Source organism: Vigna umbellata, chromosome 4, assembly GCF_029865625.1.
Source record: "Vigna umbellata cultivar VRB3 chromosome 4, Vumbellata_1.0, whole genome shotgun sequence".
In the NCBI taxonomy this organism is placed as follows: Eukaryota; Viridiplantae; Streptophyta; class Magnoliopsida; order Fabales; family Fabaceae; genus Vigna; species Vigna umbellata.
The window spans coordinates 44978112-44994545 of NC_142168.1; the positions used below are offsets into that span (position 1 = coordinate 44978112).

The following is a 16434-nucleotide window of genomic DNA, read 5'->3' on the forward strand; positions in this document are numbered from 1 at the left end:
AATTGTTCTATCCCAGATAATATTGTTAAACACGATAAAACATATTATTTGGTATATCAAAATGAGTGTTGTGGAGATGTCTTTTATGTTAGGAATTATGTCTTATTATATATAAATAGATGAATTTGTAAATTCAAGACAACATTTCTAAAATTTTTCTTTATTGACCTAATTTTAATAGCTATTGACCAAACATTGGATGCAGTTAGAAAACGAAATTATTTTTATGGATTTTGAAACATAACTAAAAAAGTAAACATATTAGGATGACTTTAGAATTTGAAAAATCTACCCTTCCCACCTTTGAAGCATCTATTTGAGGTGCACTGATTAAGATGTTATTCCAATTTAAGAAAAACTGAGGTGCACTGAGTTTATTATATATATATACCATCAGCCCTTGCTTTGATAAGTGAATCAAATTCCCTGAACACTTGTACAGCAGTAGCATGTCACTTTTCTTTTATCTTCAGGATTTGGTTCTGGGCTTTTTACTACATGCACCTCCACAATTTCTTTCTGCACCCCCAAAATATTGATAATTTTTAAGAACGATTTTTGGATTACCTGTTACAGAACTCTCCGAAATTTCTGGAACGTGTGAAATGTATTCTGAAATAGGATTTCGAAAACGAACTTTCTAGAAAACATATAAATGCTTTGTTGAATTTCGAAATTCAATAAAAAAAACTCTTAATCAAATTTTGAAAGTTGATGAAAAAAATTCTTTATTGAATTTTAAAATTCGATAAAGTATAAAAAAAAGGGAGATGTAAGGTTTTTCTAATCGCAAAGAACAATTTTGGAATTTTAAAATTTTTTGGAGATGTAGAATAAAATGATTGGATGTGTAGGTGAAACAACCTAATTGATTAGCTGAATTTAATTTTATCCATCTAAAATAAAGAAGGCTATTTCTTTCTACACCTTATCAAATATCTTCCTACAACCCATCGCATGCTTTGAAAATTTTAATCCAGAATAAGGGTGGAATGAGTGCTTCTGAAAAAAATATTCCCGGGTTAGTTTAGCATTTTCCGGAAAGAAAAATCCTGTTAAATGGGTGTTCGAAGAAGTTTGATGGGGTGCAGGAAGAAGTACCTAATAAAAAAATCAACATTATTTTATGCTTATATGCCACTGGCAAGTTCCACTAGAAATAAAAACAAAGGTAGAAAAAGTGCCTCTCGTAAGTCTTTTAACATCACTTTTTACAGTATGTTTTATATTCCTCTCTTTACAATATCACAACAATATAAAATAAAAGTTATTTATGAAGCTCTTAATATCCAAATATTTTTTATATTTCAAAAGTGTAAAATTAAATTATTGAAATTATTAACTATTTTAAATCTTTTTTGGAATAGGGTCTTAATGACCATGATGTCAAGAACTGTTCTTATTTATGTTATAAGTAAAAAATAATTTTAAATTGTTGGAAATTAGGTCATTATATAGATATAAAGTAGACTTAATGGTAAAGTTGAAAAATTAGATGAAAGAGGTTGTAAGTTTAACTCTTCTGCTAATACTTAGAAGTTATAAGATTGGTTTAGTAGATTTGGAAGTGGGAGTTAAGGATATTGTGTTCAATTATAAATTATTTACAAGATTAGAAATAAATCATAAAATTTTCCAAAAAAAATTAAAACTTGTATGCTGATTTATTAATTTATAATAATTATTTTAAAAGTCATGTCTAAACGATTTTTTTTATTGAGAGAATACATACAGATTAAACAAAATTTTCTCCATTTTATATTTTTTTCATAACCTCTGTCATCTAAAAGCGTTTGTTTTTGTATTTCCTTCACGAATCTGTATCTTTCAGACCATAATAACATGTCCCTGCGTGCAAGATCATACCATAATACCATGCACAGAAAATATAATTTTATAAGCTTCGTACAACTTCTTTACAAACATGAACAATGCTAATCTTGGTCCTCTGAGCTACAGCTTTGATTTCAGTGCCAATCTTTCAAACGAGTCCTTGGGACTACCCTGGAGTTAATGAATCATATGCACATTGTAAATCATATTTTCCACAACATTGGAATCCCTTATGAAACATTGGACTTTTCTCATCAATAATTTTCAACTGCTTTCTCCAAACTGTTAGGAAGTTCATCCCTGGAAAGCTGGAAGAATACTTGAGACGAATAAATTAGTTATTAGTTCATGTCAAAGATAAAAGAGTTAAATTACCAATTTAGTATCTGAAATTGTATCTCACTGTCACTAATTCCTGAAAATAGGGAAAACTCAAACAAGTCCCTGAATTGTTTAAAGGTTTTATTTAAATTTCCCAAATTAATCTCTCTTTTTATTTTGATCTCAGAACATATGTTATTATTATCAATTCAGTCATGGATCTAAGGATCAAAATGACAAAAAGAGAGTTAACTATAGGAACTTAAACAAAACTCAAATATTTCAAGTACTTATTTGAGTTTTTCTTAGTTTCAAGAACTAATACAATAACAAGATGAAATTTTATGAACGAAATTCACTATTTATTCAAGACAAAATTGAAAGGGAAATGTGTAATGCTCCTATTACCTTCAAATACATCACAGCCCCGGCATGGAGAAATCATTAGCTGTGTGATAGATTCTGCAAATTATTAGTAACCCTTTGAAGAATTGATGCATCAGCCAGATTTCTGGATTACATCCTTAGCAACTCTAAACTTCTTAAGTACCAGATGATTTAGAAAACATCATCCTGTACATCGGGGCCTGACGCTCTAAAACATGTTTTTCCCAATCTGATCTTACTCCAAATGGGTTTTCCTCAAGCCACTCACTTTGTCCATACTCCAAATCAAGCTTACTCTTGCCGTATCTCAAAAATTGTTCTTTCATTCTTATTGCCACGGCTTCTACATCAGATTGCAGATAGATCTGGTCAATGTCAATAGTCTAAGTAAGCCTCAGTATTAACAAACTCAAACTTTTCAAACAATTCAAGTAAAGTCACAACTCAGGACAACAAAATGTCAAAAAGGCACAATAAATATAATACTGATAAAACAAATACTTTTCTAGTTTTTTTGTTGGCTTCCCACTCAGATCTGATAAGCAATTGTGTTTTTTGGATTAATGGGGAAGACCTGACCATCAACTGCACATTGATTGAGGAAATACTAGTAGAACTCCTTCAAAGTCTAATTACCTTCCCATTGGGTGCTAGAAGATCCACTACTGCTTCAATTAAAGATCTCTGAAGCATCCTCCATCTGTGCTCAGGCTTATTGAAATCGGGGTTTGGACACTGCAGAAAATAAAGCCAGAATAGAGACTAGGGCTAAGCAGTTGACGGAGAAAAGAAGAAAATTACAGAAAATGTGATTACCACTAATTTGCTTTAAATTCATAGAACCTCATTTACCATAAGGAATAAGTTTGGAGCCCCCTAAAACTTGTCCTTCCAAAAAAATTTAGTTCTTATTGTGATAGCAAATTTTCTCAAATGTTAACCAATCATATAGGAAGGTTGTGACATCAAACAATGAACATTTTATATCCTGTGAGAAAATACGAACAGGAAAAATTGCAAAATCAGGCCACAAATAATTGCTATGGTAATTTTGGCTTTAGCAGAGTAATATTGCTAGAATGATCAGGCTGGCAGATATAACTAAGAGTTATATGTGTCACCAAACAATGGTTCAAAATTAGTCCTGTAGTTATTTTACTGTATGCAAGTCTCAGTCAGTCAATATGCAGAGAATGATCAAAGCTTCCATGAAACTTCTAGTGATGGTCGTGAGAAAAATGTAGGGAGAAGACTCGAAGGATTTGGATTTATCTAAATGAACCCTTAAAAATTAGTTAGTAAGGTGAGAACCGAAAAAGCTTCATAAGTTCTATTTAAGTCACATTTCTAGTCAATGTGAGATTAAATCATCATCCTTGAGCCTACAATTAAGACAGCTCCAAAAAGATCACAACTAAGGTGGGTTAGGAATGACTGCAACTAAGACAACTTTCCATCACAAAAACTAGTTAGGTTGCAGCAGAGAATTGGCAGCAATGACAACAGCATCATTACATCCCCACAGTAGCTTGCTGACTGCTAAACAATTAGTTGTGCCAAAGAAATTGCTTATTGGTGATAATAGTGTGTATAAATAAAATGCCTCAAGATGAATGATGTCAAAAAAAGGTGGTCAATATGATAGAAACCAACTAGTATAGAAATTGTATTAAATTACTGTTACAAGATCTGGTCTATAATTTACCATATTACACATAACACATAAACTGAAATAAAACAAGATATTGAATATAGTAAAACTAGGTATAGGACTAGTCTTCCTTGTGTAGAAAATACACATAGGACAATGTATTTATAATAATGAGAATGTAGGCTAAGCCCAAATACAAATGAATATGTAAAAATAACATAATTAACATGGGGACTATGTTTTCCTAATTAATATAAAATGCAATATATTTAACACTCCTCCTCAAGCTTGTGCATATTAATCGTATGTACCAAGTTTGTTACAAATATCATCAATTCTCAGTTTTCCTAAAGACTTAGTGAAAATATATGCTAACTGATCATTTAAGTTGACGAACTCAGTCTTGATGTCTCCAGATACAATCTTTTCTCGAATGAAATGACAGTCAATCTTAATGTGTTTGGTTCTCTTATGAAAAACAAGATTTGAATTGATATGAAAAGTAGCTTGATTCTCACATATAAGTTTCATTTGAGTGATAACTCCAAATTGTAACTCTCTAAGCAATTGTTTAAGCCAAACAAGTTGACAAGTGGCTGAGGCCATATCTCTATATTTTGCTTCTGCCCTAGATCTTGCCACAACACTTTGTTTCTTGTTTTTCCAAGAGATCATGTTACCACCAATGGTAACATAATACCCCAAAAGTAGATATTCTATCAGAAGGAGATCGAGCCTAATCAACATCTAAATAGCAAAAAATTTTTGTATGGTTATTGGAATCATATAACAAATCTTTTACAAGAGATCCTTTAATGTACTTTAATATACGGATGACTGCATTCCAATTATCTTCACATGGGGAATTAATAAATTGGCTCAGCACACTATTTGCAAAGGAAATGTCAGGATGAGTAACTATAAGGTAATTTAATTTCCCAACCAATTGTCTATACTGCTTAGGATCTGAAATAGGATCCCCCTGATTTGGTAGGAGTTTGATATTAGGATCCATGGATATGTCAACAGTTTTTGAATTCATAAACCCAAATTCCTAAAAAATATCCAATACATACTTCTTTTGAGATATAACAATACCATCATTAAATTGTGCTACCTCAATACCCAAGAAACATTTGAGTTTGCCAAGATCATTGGTTTGAAAATGGTGGCAAACATGTTGTTTCATCTAGGAGATGCCATGGTGGTCAGTGTCCGTAAGAACAATGTCATCAACATATACTATCAAATAGACACATCCAACACTTGAGTGGTGGTAAAAGATTGAATGATCTGTCTCACTTCGAGCAATACCAAATTGTTGAACAACACTGCTAAATTTTCCTAACCAGCCCTAAGAGACTGTTTTAGGCCACATAAAGATTTGCAAAGGCGACATACCAATACAGAAGACTCCCCCTAAGCAACAAATCCGAGAGGTTGCTCCATATATATTTCTTCCTTCAAATCTCCATTGAGGAAAGCATTTTTGAAATTGAGTTGATAAAGAGGCCATTATTGAAGAGCAACCATGGTTAGAAATAAACAAACAAAAACCATCTTTGCCACTCAAGAAAAAGTATCTCCATAATCCAATCCAAAAATTTGTGTAGCCTTTAGCTAGAAGTCGAGCTTTGAGGCGATCAATAGTACCATCAGGACCAACTTTGATAGCAAAAACCCATCTGCAACCAACAACAGATTTCACAGACAATAGTGGGACGAGCTCTCAAGTTCTACTATTCTAAAGAGCACATAGTTCATCTGGCATGGCCTATGCCAACCAGGATGGGCTAAGGCATCACTAATAGATTTAGAAATGGACACAAAAGAAATAGACGAAAGGAAGGTATAAAAAGGTGAAGATAATCTATGGTAACTCAAAGCAATATAAGGTGGATGTTCTCTTCCTCTTGTCTCGCACATATTTCACATTTTTCGCCTACACTTCATTTAATTGTTCAGCATTTTTCACATTAGCTCCCGCATTGCCAACAAGCCTTCCAACCCCCTTTCCAATGCTTCCACCCTTGAAATCCATGCTTCGTGTTGTCACCATGGATGGTCTCCAGGAACATAGAGCTCTAATACCAGTTGTTAGAAACCAACTTGTACAAAAATTGTCTTAAATTACTATCACAAGATTTGGTCTATAATTTACCAGATTACACATAACACAACAGAACACATAAACTGAAATAGAACAACACTTGGGACAATACACATCTTCCAAGTTACCAAGAACTTGGTCTCTCCCTTTCCAGATTTCCTCTCCCATCTAATCTGCCTTTTCCCTCCCCTTCACTATTTCCCTGCTGTTCTCATAACTGCCTAGGCAGTTATGCTTGGCCCTAATAAAATATTGAAAACTATCAAACTGATTACAGAATTGTCAAAAAACAATAACTGTCCTATTTACTATAGACCCTGCAAAATCTTTATTTCTGGTTTCTCCATTTATAGTGCTTAATTATCAAGGCCAGCATGCTGCAAATTCGTTCATTGGTGCAATGATAGCAATTCATGCGCATCAACACTCAACAAAAGTGTGCACACATAGTAGAATCAATAGCAAAGAACAGGCCCGCAATGCTCAACGTAATGTAATAATTCAAAATATAACAAAATTTAATTTATTGACCTGTATTGAGACAAGAACTAATTGTCCTGGGTAAGTAGAAACAATAGAACGGAATGTTGATGTTGCATTGGTAGCAACAAAGTACCTAGAATAGAGAAAACAGGAAACCGAAGCTAAGAAAGTTTAACAAAGGAATTAAATTTCAACCACGAAGGAACTCTAATTAATCACATGATCGATCATAAGTGCATGTGTGCTTATAATAAGTTCAGAATGTTCGTGTGTCATTCCTTGATGTTGAACTAAGATAAAATTTAGATTCATTGAATCCAATAAAAACGAAGATACTGCATCAATTTGTACAATGAAAGCAACATATTTACCCATTCTTTATGCCATATTGATGAATAGAATCCTGGCAGCGCAAGACATGCTGAAAAAGATGTTAACAGGAAGATAAGAAAATTATTAAGTAAAAGCCTAGTACGGAAAATAGAAAACAGGGTAGAAGAGAGATAAGAGGACATGACGAGTAGGGAACCTTTTCATTGATCTCCAAACCGAGGAAGTTTAAATCTTGCCTCCTTCTAGCCATTTCAAGAAGGAAAAGCCCATTGCCTGTAAATAAGAGCAAACTATATTTGGGAAAAACCAGTAGCACAAGTTTTCTATTTAATCTACTGTCTCTGAGTCCCATGCTTCATCTTTTTCTGTTACAGAATTTGGGAATTTTTACAAGGATTTTAGGTTAAACTTAACAGAAAAATTTATGTAATGACAATGCACTCACATCAACTGTATGTTTTATAGTGCATGAGAACTTTAGGAAATGTTTCTAGTTGCAAAGTTTTATATGCTACAAGCATAATGAACATTAATTTAAAAAAATACCACTTCCAATATCCACAACCAGAGACTGAGTTGGGTCAGAATAAATGCTGCTCCAGTTGATCTCAAAAGGGTATCCCTGAAACATGTAACTACCATAAGCAGTAATAATATCAATCATGCATAATGTTCAGACACTTTAAGTTGCTTAAAGCAAGATCAGTTTTGTTGGAAGTCTCACATCGACTAGAGATAAGGCCAAATTATAATATATAAGTGGGGTGCAAACCTCACCATACAAGCCGGTTTTGTGGGGTTGAGTTAGGCTTAAATCCACTTCTTAATATGGTATCAGAGCCATGGTTGGAGCCTTTCCTAGCGAAATCTATGTGGGCCTTCTGTTCCACCCATTGTTGGGCCACTATCGGACCATCCATTAATTCTACTCTCACGCTCGAGATGTCTATACCTTGGCGTGAAGGGGGTATGTTGGAAGTCCCACGTCGACTAAAGATAAGGCCAAATTATAATATATAAGTGGGGTGCAAACCTCACCATACAAACTGATTTTGTGGGGTTGAGTTAGGCTTAAATCCACTTCTTAATAAGTTTCATTAGCATGATTAAACGACATACTATAAGTTAACTGCATTGATGATAAAATATCAATATTGACCTCATCTTCCTAATTCCTATATGTTAGTTACATTCTGTTACGAAATTAGTTAGTTAATATAGTTAGGATATTGATAGTTAGTTGTGACTTAAATAGACAGTAGGATGTATGGAGAAAGAGAGGAAGTTGGTCACTTTTGTAGATTGAGCATTAGTTCTTTGTTAAAGGAGAAATCAATTGTGAAGGGAAAGGCCTTGGAGGAGAGAGAGTGCTCTCGTATGTATTGATCTTTCATTCTATCAAAAAAATCTATTTTCTTTCTATTTTCATTCTTGGTATTGGAGAATATTCTCTTCTTTGCTAAGAATTGCTTCTCTGTTTCAGCCTTTGCACAACCGTACCCTAAGGGAAGCTTCTATAAATGCTGCCTCTGTATTTAATTTTGAGTTAAAACTGAAATGAAAAACTCTGATAAAATCACGAAAAGTACAACTGGAAACAAGACTCTGTCTTGTAAATCTTTATTGCTTTATTTTCAATTCTGCACCTACCAATGTAATATGCATAGAAATGGCTTAGAATGTTACAACATATTTTCCCCAGAGGTTGTTCGAGAGAACCTCACTCTCCACAACAATCCTGAACTTTTCCTCCTTTCCTCCCAAAAATCACTCCCTACACACCTCCTAATAAGACTATTTATAATAGTCTATTACAGTTATGTAATTACAATTGTACTAACTACCTTCTTTTTTCCTTCTTTTGTAAACTGTATCAAACCTATCAATACCCCCTCCATCAAGATTCACCTTGTCCTCAAGGTGAAATTCTAGAAATTCTTTATAATGCAAGTAGAAAATTCCCAGCTATTCTCAATATCTGAAAATTTATGTCACCTTCAGTGGTCTTTCTAGTATCTAGCAGTTGTTATAGATATACTTCTAGAATATAGTCTTCAGTAAGTGGAGGAGGCATGGATTGGGTAGATGTGGTAGGCTGCCCTCCCTGGTGACTAGTGATGCTACTTGTTATGTTTGAGGTCTCCCCTTTCTCTCTGTAATAGGCAGAAAATGGCTTAGAATGTTACAACATATTTTCCCCAGAGATTGTTTAAGAGAACCTCACTCTATTAGGTTTATAAAGGAGGAGGTTCACTAGGGAGATACAACACCAATGAGACCTAAATCCAACCACATAAGAGATTGACATCACTCTCTAACTAAAACTTTAAAGGAATGGGTTAATGGGTCTTCATCTTTATTTGGTGCTCTAGTTTTTCATTTCTACTTTCAAGCAATCTCCCCCTTCAAGGGTGAGTCCTTTCCACATTGGTACACTCCCCCTCCAACGAAAGCATTCCCAACCACGAGTATCCCTTCTTGTACTGTCGTTCATCTTAATGGGAATGGGACACGCTTACCTGGACCCATGCTAGGAAGACTTTTGATACAGGGACCATGGTAGTCATCTGAGTCTAACCAAGCTCTGATACCACTTGTTGGGTTTATCGAGGAGGAGGTTCACTAAGGAGATACAACACCAATAAGACCTAAACCCAACCACATAAGGAATTGACACCACTTTTTATCCAAAACCTTAAGGCAACGGGTTAATTGGTTTTTATCTTTATATGATGCTCTACTTTCTCATTTCTACTCAATGTGGGACTTAGACTCACACTTGGAATTCTAACACACTGTCCACAATAATCTTGAACTTTTCCTTCCTTTCCTCCCCAAAAACACTCCCTACTCACCTCCTAATAAGACTATCTATAATAGTCTGTTACAGTTATGTAATTACAACTGTACTAACTACCTTTTTTTTTCCTTCTTTTGTAAACTATATCAAACCTAGCAAATTCCAATTTCAGTTTAGCTTTTTCTCTTTGAATTTCTCTATGATGGCATCAATGTGAAGTTGACAAGCATGTGCGTTCATCTGCATGTGGAAGTATTCATGGATTTTATTCCATACTTGATATGAGTGAATTGAGTCAATGACTTGGGAGAGAACAGATTTTGACAGTGTTGATTGAAGTCAGTTAAGTAACATTTGATCCTGAACTTCCCAAACTTACTATTCAGGAATGAAATTATCACATCAGGATCTCGATCAGTGAGACATCTAGGAGGAATCAATGTGCTAACGACAAACCTTTGAAGTTTGTGACACTTCGTAACGGTTCAATTTTGATGTTGCCAAAAATCATTTTAGTCATCCAGTTTCTCAACGACAGAGCTAGGAAAAGAGTGGGGCATGAAAGGGATGGGATTTGAGGTAGCCATAGGAGAAAAAAAAAATCAAGGTCAAGGTTTACCAATAGAATGTGTTTTAATCTATGACTTGGTTCCTATAACACAATCATTCACAATAATGACTATATATACTATCTCTGTTAGGAATGGCTCTAGGACTGAGAAGAAAGGGGAACAACCTTTCTAGGTCTATTATAGAAGGAAGGCGCTACACTGTAATCAGTTAGAACCGGGTAGTTAGTTAGTTAGTTATGCGGTTCAGGAGTAAGGACCTAAGGAGTAGGTCCTCAATGGTAATTGGGATTTTTTTAGCTTTTGTTTTCTAGCATCTGTGTATCTGGTTTTTTTAGAGTGCTTTTTTTTAGGGTAATTTTGTATACCATGTTGCTTTGATTGCTATAACTGTTGTGAAGAAATATTATTCCTTTCAGTCACACTATTTGTAATAGAGACAGTGATATTGTGCTAGGATTTCTGCTTTTGGTTCCTAACAATTCCAACATGCTGTGGAAAAGAATTATGTTTTTATTAATTCTTCTATCACTTAAATGTATTCAAAAATATGTTGTACACCAAATTTTGTCTAATTTAGTAATAAGTTCATTAAACAACAAATATATTTGCTTTTAAGGAACATTCATATATATTGGTTTCCTCTCCCCAGTATCTAAAATAATGGACTCAGATGGCCATGTTTTATTTTGTTAGAAAAAGTTCACAAAAATAATGATATAAATTACATAATCTCAAGAAACTAGAGTCATCTCTATAAATTCCAGCGGTAAAATCCTAACAATGCAAGTTCAAGAGACATGCAAGGTAGTTTTGATAATTAAAATATTTTGAGCATACATTGAATTATTCTCCTGAAATATTTAGTGGAAGAGAATGGTATAGAAAATAGTGCTTATCAAGGCATACCCTGTCGACAGCCATAACACCAGGGAGCTTTCTTCCTTTGAGAAATTCCCATACAACAGAAGCATCCTCAATGATATTTATAAAGGACAATGAACTTTTTTCCTGTCTCACTAGTTTGCTTGCCATAGTCCCAACAACTGTTATTTCACAGTTGTTTTGGCCTAGTTTGTCTAGAATTCTTGCCAATTTAGAAGCCCCGTTGGTGTATTCACTTGAATAATCAAATTTCACAGGACCAATCCAAATTATTTTCTGCAATGGATTCAAAGAAAAATGTTATCTAGTTCCTTGTTACATTTCAAAATCGATAGATAATAAATTTTTTTAGAATGAAAACAGTTATTCATTATCAATACCTAAAGTCATTGCATGATATTGATTACATGCACAAATTACAACTAAAATTAGCAGAAAAGATGAAAGAATCAAATGCTCATTTTAATAAAAGATTCCCAGAGCAGAAATGTTAAATCAATCCCAATTACATAGTTATCTATAGATTCTTTAATATATATTAAGAAAATAAACCAATTGTAGTTTATGCTTGATGCCTATGTATAAACAAATTAGTAATGTACCTTACAAGTTCTAAGTGTAGAGTCGATTTCATCCAATGATACAGGTCCTAGGTCCACAGGTACCCAATCTAGATCAAAATCAAATCTGCATTAATTTTATTTGCTGAACACAAGTAATATATACATGAATATCTAAGTAGCACAACACAATCCCTTATCAATGTGAAGAATAGCATACCATCCAAAATTCCATGAGAACGAAATAATTGCATTTGCTTTGGATCACTCTTTTTCTGGCACCAAAAGTCTTTTGGATACAGAAGCTGCACGTTTCTATCTTGAGCAAGTCTCACTATATCTAGAGCTTCATTAACTGCTTGATGGTCAACTAAATCACACGGAATTGATACTCCTAATGCGTGCATTACTTGAAATGACATCATGCCCACAAAAACAAACACTTGGCATCTGGAAGCTAAGAACTGAAAAGAAGCTGCTTTATCATAAAGATTACCCCCTCCAATCTGGATTGCAAGAGAAACAAACAGTGAACAAATTTATCAATAAAAGTACTTGAAACTTTCTTGAATGTAAAAGTTATTAATTATAACAAATAACATTAACAGCAAAAGGGACATACAATTGCTACATATGGCTTTGTGCTGGCTTCTGCAAGATTCTTCAGTTGATCAAGCCTCTCCTCAAAATGAAAACCAGCTATACAGGCGTAGCAGAAACGGGTAACACCAACAGTAGAGGCTAGAACTTTATGACAGTTGGAGAAGGAGTCGTTGACAAAGATATCAACTCCTGATGATAATATTCTAGAAAACTCCAAACTATTAGCAACTTCCTCTTTGAAATTAGAAAGATTCTCAAGAAGATGGATATTCTCTTTCTCATGGCTATTCATCTTTGCTTGCTTCTTAAAATACATGGCATGGAGTGGAACAATTTGTATTTGAAGAACTTCTGATAAGAAATCTACAGCAAGAAATTATCAATCATCCAATATGGAAGCTCCTTACATAAAAAATGACATCTGTTAATTCCATTGCCCACATAGTTTAAAGTTTCTTTTTAGTAAGTTTGTTCTGTCTTTCCTCCCATTATAAAACTAGAATTGCTATAAGCAGTTCAATTGATGACATACTAGCTAAACATGGCAACTAACGGAAAGGATTGAACAAAAAGCCTTTAAGAAAGTACCTGTAACTGAATCTGTGTGATGTTCTGGAATATTCATATTCCAATCACTGACCAAGATGACATTTGCCCCAGCTTTATGCAAATATTTAATTGTATATACTGCATTAGAATCTGATTCATTCTTCAAGTCGCACTCTCTCTTGACTAATATGTTAGAATCAAATCTGACCATGACAACTTTTCCAAAAAGCTCCTCCCTAGGAAATTCTCTAAGAGTTTGTATATGAGGAATACCATTCAACTCTCCACCATTACTAAAGTAAATCTAACAATAAAACCATAAAATTTAGGGCCAAAACAAAATAAGCAACAAATAATGCTGTTAAAAAGTATACAATAACCAAGATTGATTTAATGTTAGTAATTTTTTTATTTCATCAAGACATAAACACAAAACTCATACCACATCGAATGGAAAAAGTTAAGATCCAAACAATAGAAGCATATTTAGTTATGCGTTCTTAAAAATTGGCTTTATGGCTAATTCAAGTCTCGAACTAGCTCAAGGTATGAGGGTAAATATAGTTGATGCGAAATTTCCTACACACACCCCTCATACTAAGGAGTGGACATCTCAAATGTTACAAGACTAGATATCTATATGTAGTGTAATGAAGGCCTAATAAAAAGTGGCCCGATTGACCCAAAAATAATCATTAGAATATATTTTAATATCATCTTAAAATTTAGATTTAGGCCTAACTCAAAAGAAAAACCTAGCTTATGAGGTAAGCATATGCACACACACACATATATATTATTTTGACCATGCCTTTAGTAGATGTGGGATCTCTAACATACAGTAAAACCAACAACCATTAAGAATGATATTTTACCACTAAGCATGTTATTTTTATGAATATAAAATCAATCTTGAGCATGCACCTAACAAACTAATATTGGTCCTTGCAATATCAAAACCTTTGTGACCAAGTGGTCAGGACATAGGAGGAATTCATTCCTTGTAACCATTGCAATTCATAACTAAAGTGAGTTTCAGCACAAGACTTAAAAGCCTATGCTTTGTTCAACACACCTATATGTATATATTGTAAACTGGCTTTATCTCTAGTCAATGTGGGATTTCCAATACACCCCCTTACATCGAGGTATATACATATCGAGCGTGAGACTAGACATTAATGGGTGGTCCATTAGCGGCCCGATAGTGGGTGAAATGATATACCCAACAAACACAAATCTCGCTAGGAAAGACTTTAACCTACCTCTGATACCATGTTAAGAAGTAGACTTTAAGCCTAACTTAACTCCACAAAACTGGTTTGTAGGGTGAGGTTTACACCCACATATATACTATAAATTCGCCTTATCTCTAGTCGATATGGGACTTTCAAAATATTAAAACTCCAATGGGTTTTGCGAAAGGGTCAAGTTATGTATGTTATGACCTGTATATTAGGGCTTGTTCTTGTATATTTAGGAGAGTTGGTAAGAGAAAAAATGCATGTGAGTGACAAAAAGAAACTTTAAGTTTCTCATAAATAAATTTAGAATATAGTGTAGTATGTGATGAGATACCATTCCGGATTTTATTATATATGAATTCTAAGGGGATAGGTGTAATCTAACTTTGATAGGCTCTCTACTTCAGTGGGTTTTACTATAGTCTCTCTACTATGTTTTGTATCTTTTATTTTATTTTTAATTATATTTTGGGCATGCTGCAAATGATTGATATAACTTGGGATGCCAACCTAGTAAAACTTACAATTTATATAGAGATATCTTTGCATACCTATGTTCTATAAAAGAAAAGTATGAGCTCATATCATCATCCATAGATATCCAACAACCTCTATTAGAGCACCCGAGAAAAGACATAATAATGACAGTTAGTGTGTGCCTCCAGGATTTTTGCAGTTACTTTCTCTCTTTCTCCCTGACTTTCAACCTCTCTCCCTCTCTTTCCCTTCCTACATAGTTATCAGTTACAACTTATCATTAAATATCGTGGCACAAAAAGGACCTGTTAAGTATCTCACCTTATGGTTAAACAAGTTCGCAACATGATTTGTTATGTCCCCACTGCCTGTCAAAACTAACTCCAAATAAAGCACAGTAACAGAAAACAAATAACAAATTTCAAAAAACAAAAATCCTTAAGACAACCTTGCAAAGGCAGTGGGGCTCCATTAAACTCAAGAAACTTGGCAAATTTTCCAGTATGAGCATATCTTATTTGTTTAAACAACTTGGGAAAGTCACTGAAATATAATTTGTTGGAGAGAACAGTTCCATGCAGAAGATTTACAGGGTGGCCCATCATCAATTTCCCAAGATTGAAGCTGCAAATTGTAAGAGAAAACAAACGAACAATGAAAATTGCATAACAGAGGAGAAACTAAGAATAATAAAAGATGGTCCAATACATCATCCACAAACCCTCACAAACACTCACATAAAAAACCAATACAGATACACTCGCATAACAGTTGAACTTAACATAACACATTTTGTCAAATTGAACTTAATAAATAAATAAAAGTGTTCAAAGTGTGATGAAATTAGAGTGTGACAGTGAAGTGAGAAATATTTCAAGTTTACAACCCAAATGAAAATTTTGTTGACTTTAAGACAAAATTCAATCTTGCAAAGCTTGCTGTTTGTTTCTTTAGTTATTACCAACATTGAACTACAGAACGAAGAAGCAAAACTCACCTTAGAACTGCACTGCCCCTTTTCCACGGTTGCCAAGACAACAGTGTAATTCGGTGAGACGATAAAACGACATGATACAACCTGTCGTTTTGGTTTTAATCAAGGCTAATTAGGGCGGGTTGAAATAATACTTCCCTATGAATTATTAAAAAGAAAATTTTAAAAAATCAAAATATTTTTTTTCACAACTTAAAATTAGTTTATAAAAGATAAAAATAGTTTAGAGGAATTAAACATTTAGGACAATCTTGAATTTAAAGATGGATTTGAGAAAATACACATAAGATAATTATTTAGAATAAGAAAAATAGGTTATAATGGGAGTGAATTTAATATCAAAATTGATGTATAATATAATTTATATGATAGATTAAAAAAATATTTTAATAAATAAAATTATATGATTATTATTTTTAAAAAAAATTGTAACATCTTATTTTAATAGCATAAATCCATTAAAATAAGAGTTACAAAGATGATAACTACTATAGAAAATTATAGGTTTCTAAAAAAGAAGATTCTACACCTAGAGAACAAAAACCTGTGCAGCTTCATCCTCAACCTTGTGTTGAAACGAATGGAAAGATATTTCTTCTAAGCTCACACCATTTAAGGTGATCATTGCAAAAGAG

The 16434-nt window shown here is 33.5% G+C and overlaps 1 pseudogene across 1 annotated transcript; it reads right to left on the bottom strand.

The window, feature by feature from the left end:
• Positions 1-1779: 1779 nt before the first annotated feature.
• Positions 1780-15683, bottom strand: LOC124839497 (uncharacterized; annotated as a pseudogene). The gene is made up of 14 exons (XR_015785843.1): positions 15254-15683; positions 15127-15173; positions 13124-13388; positions 12555-12898; positions 12153-12438; positions 11975-12042; positions 11397-11648; positions 7665-7740; positions 7315-7391; positions 7157-7206; positions 6834-6918; positions 3178-3276; positions 2563-2906; positions 1780-2141 (listed from the first exon to the last, which is right to left on the bottom strand). The product of XR_015785843.1 is annotated as an uncharacterized LOC124839497 (transcript).
• Between the last annotated feature and the right edge of the window lie 751 nt (positions 15684-16434).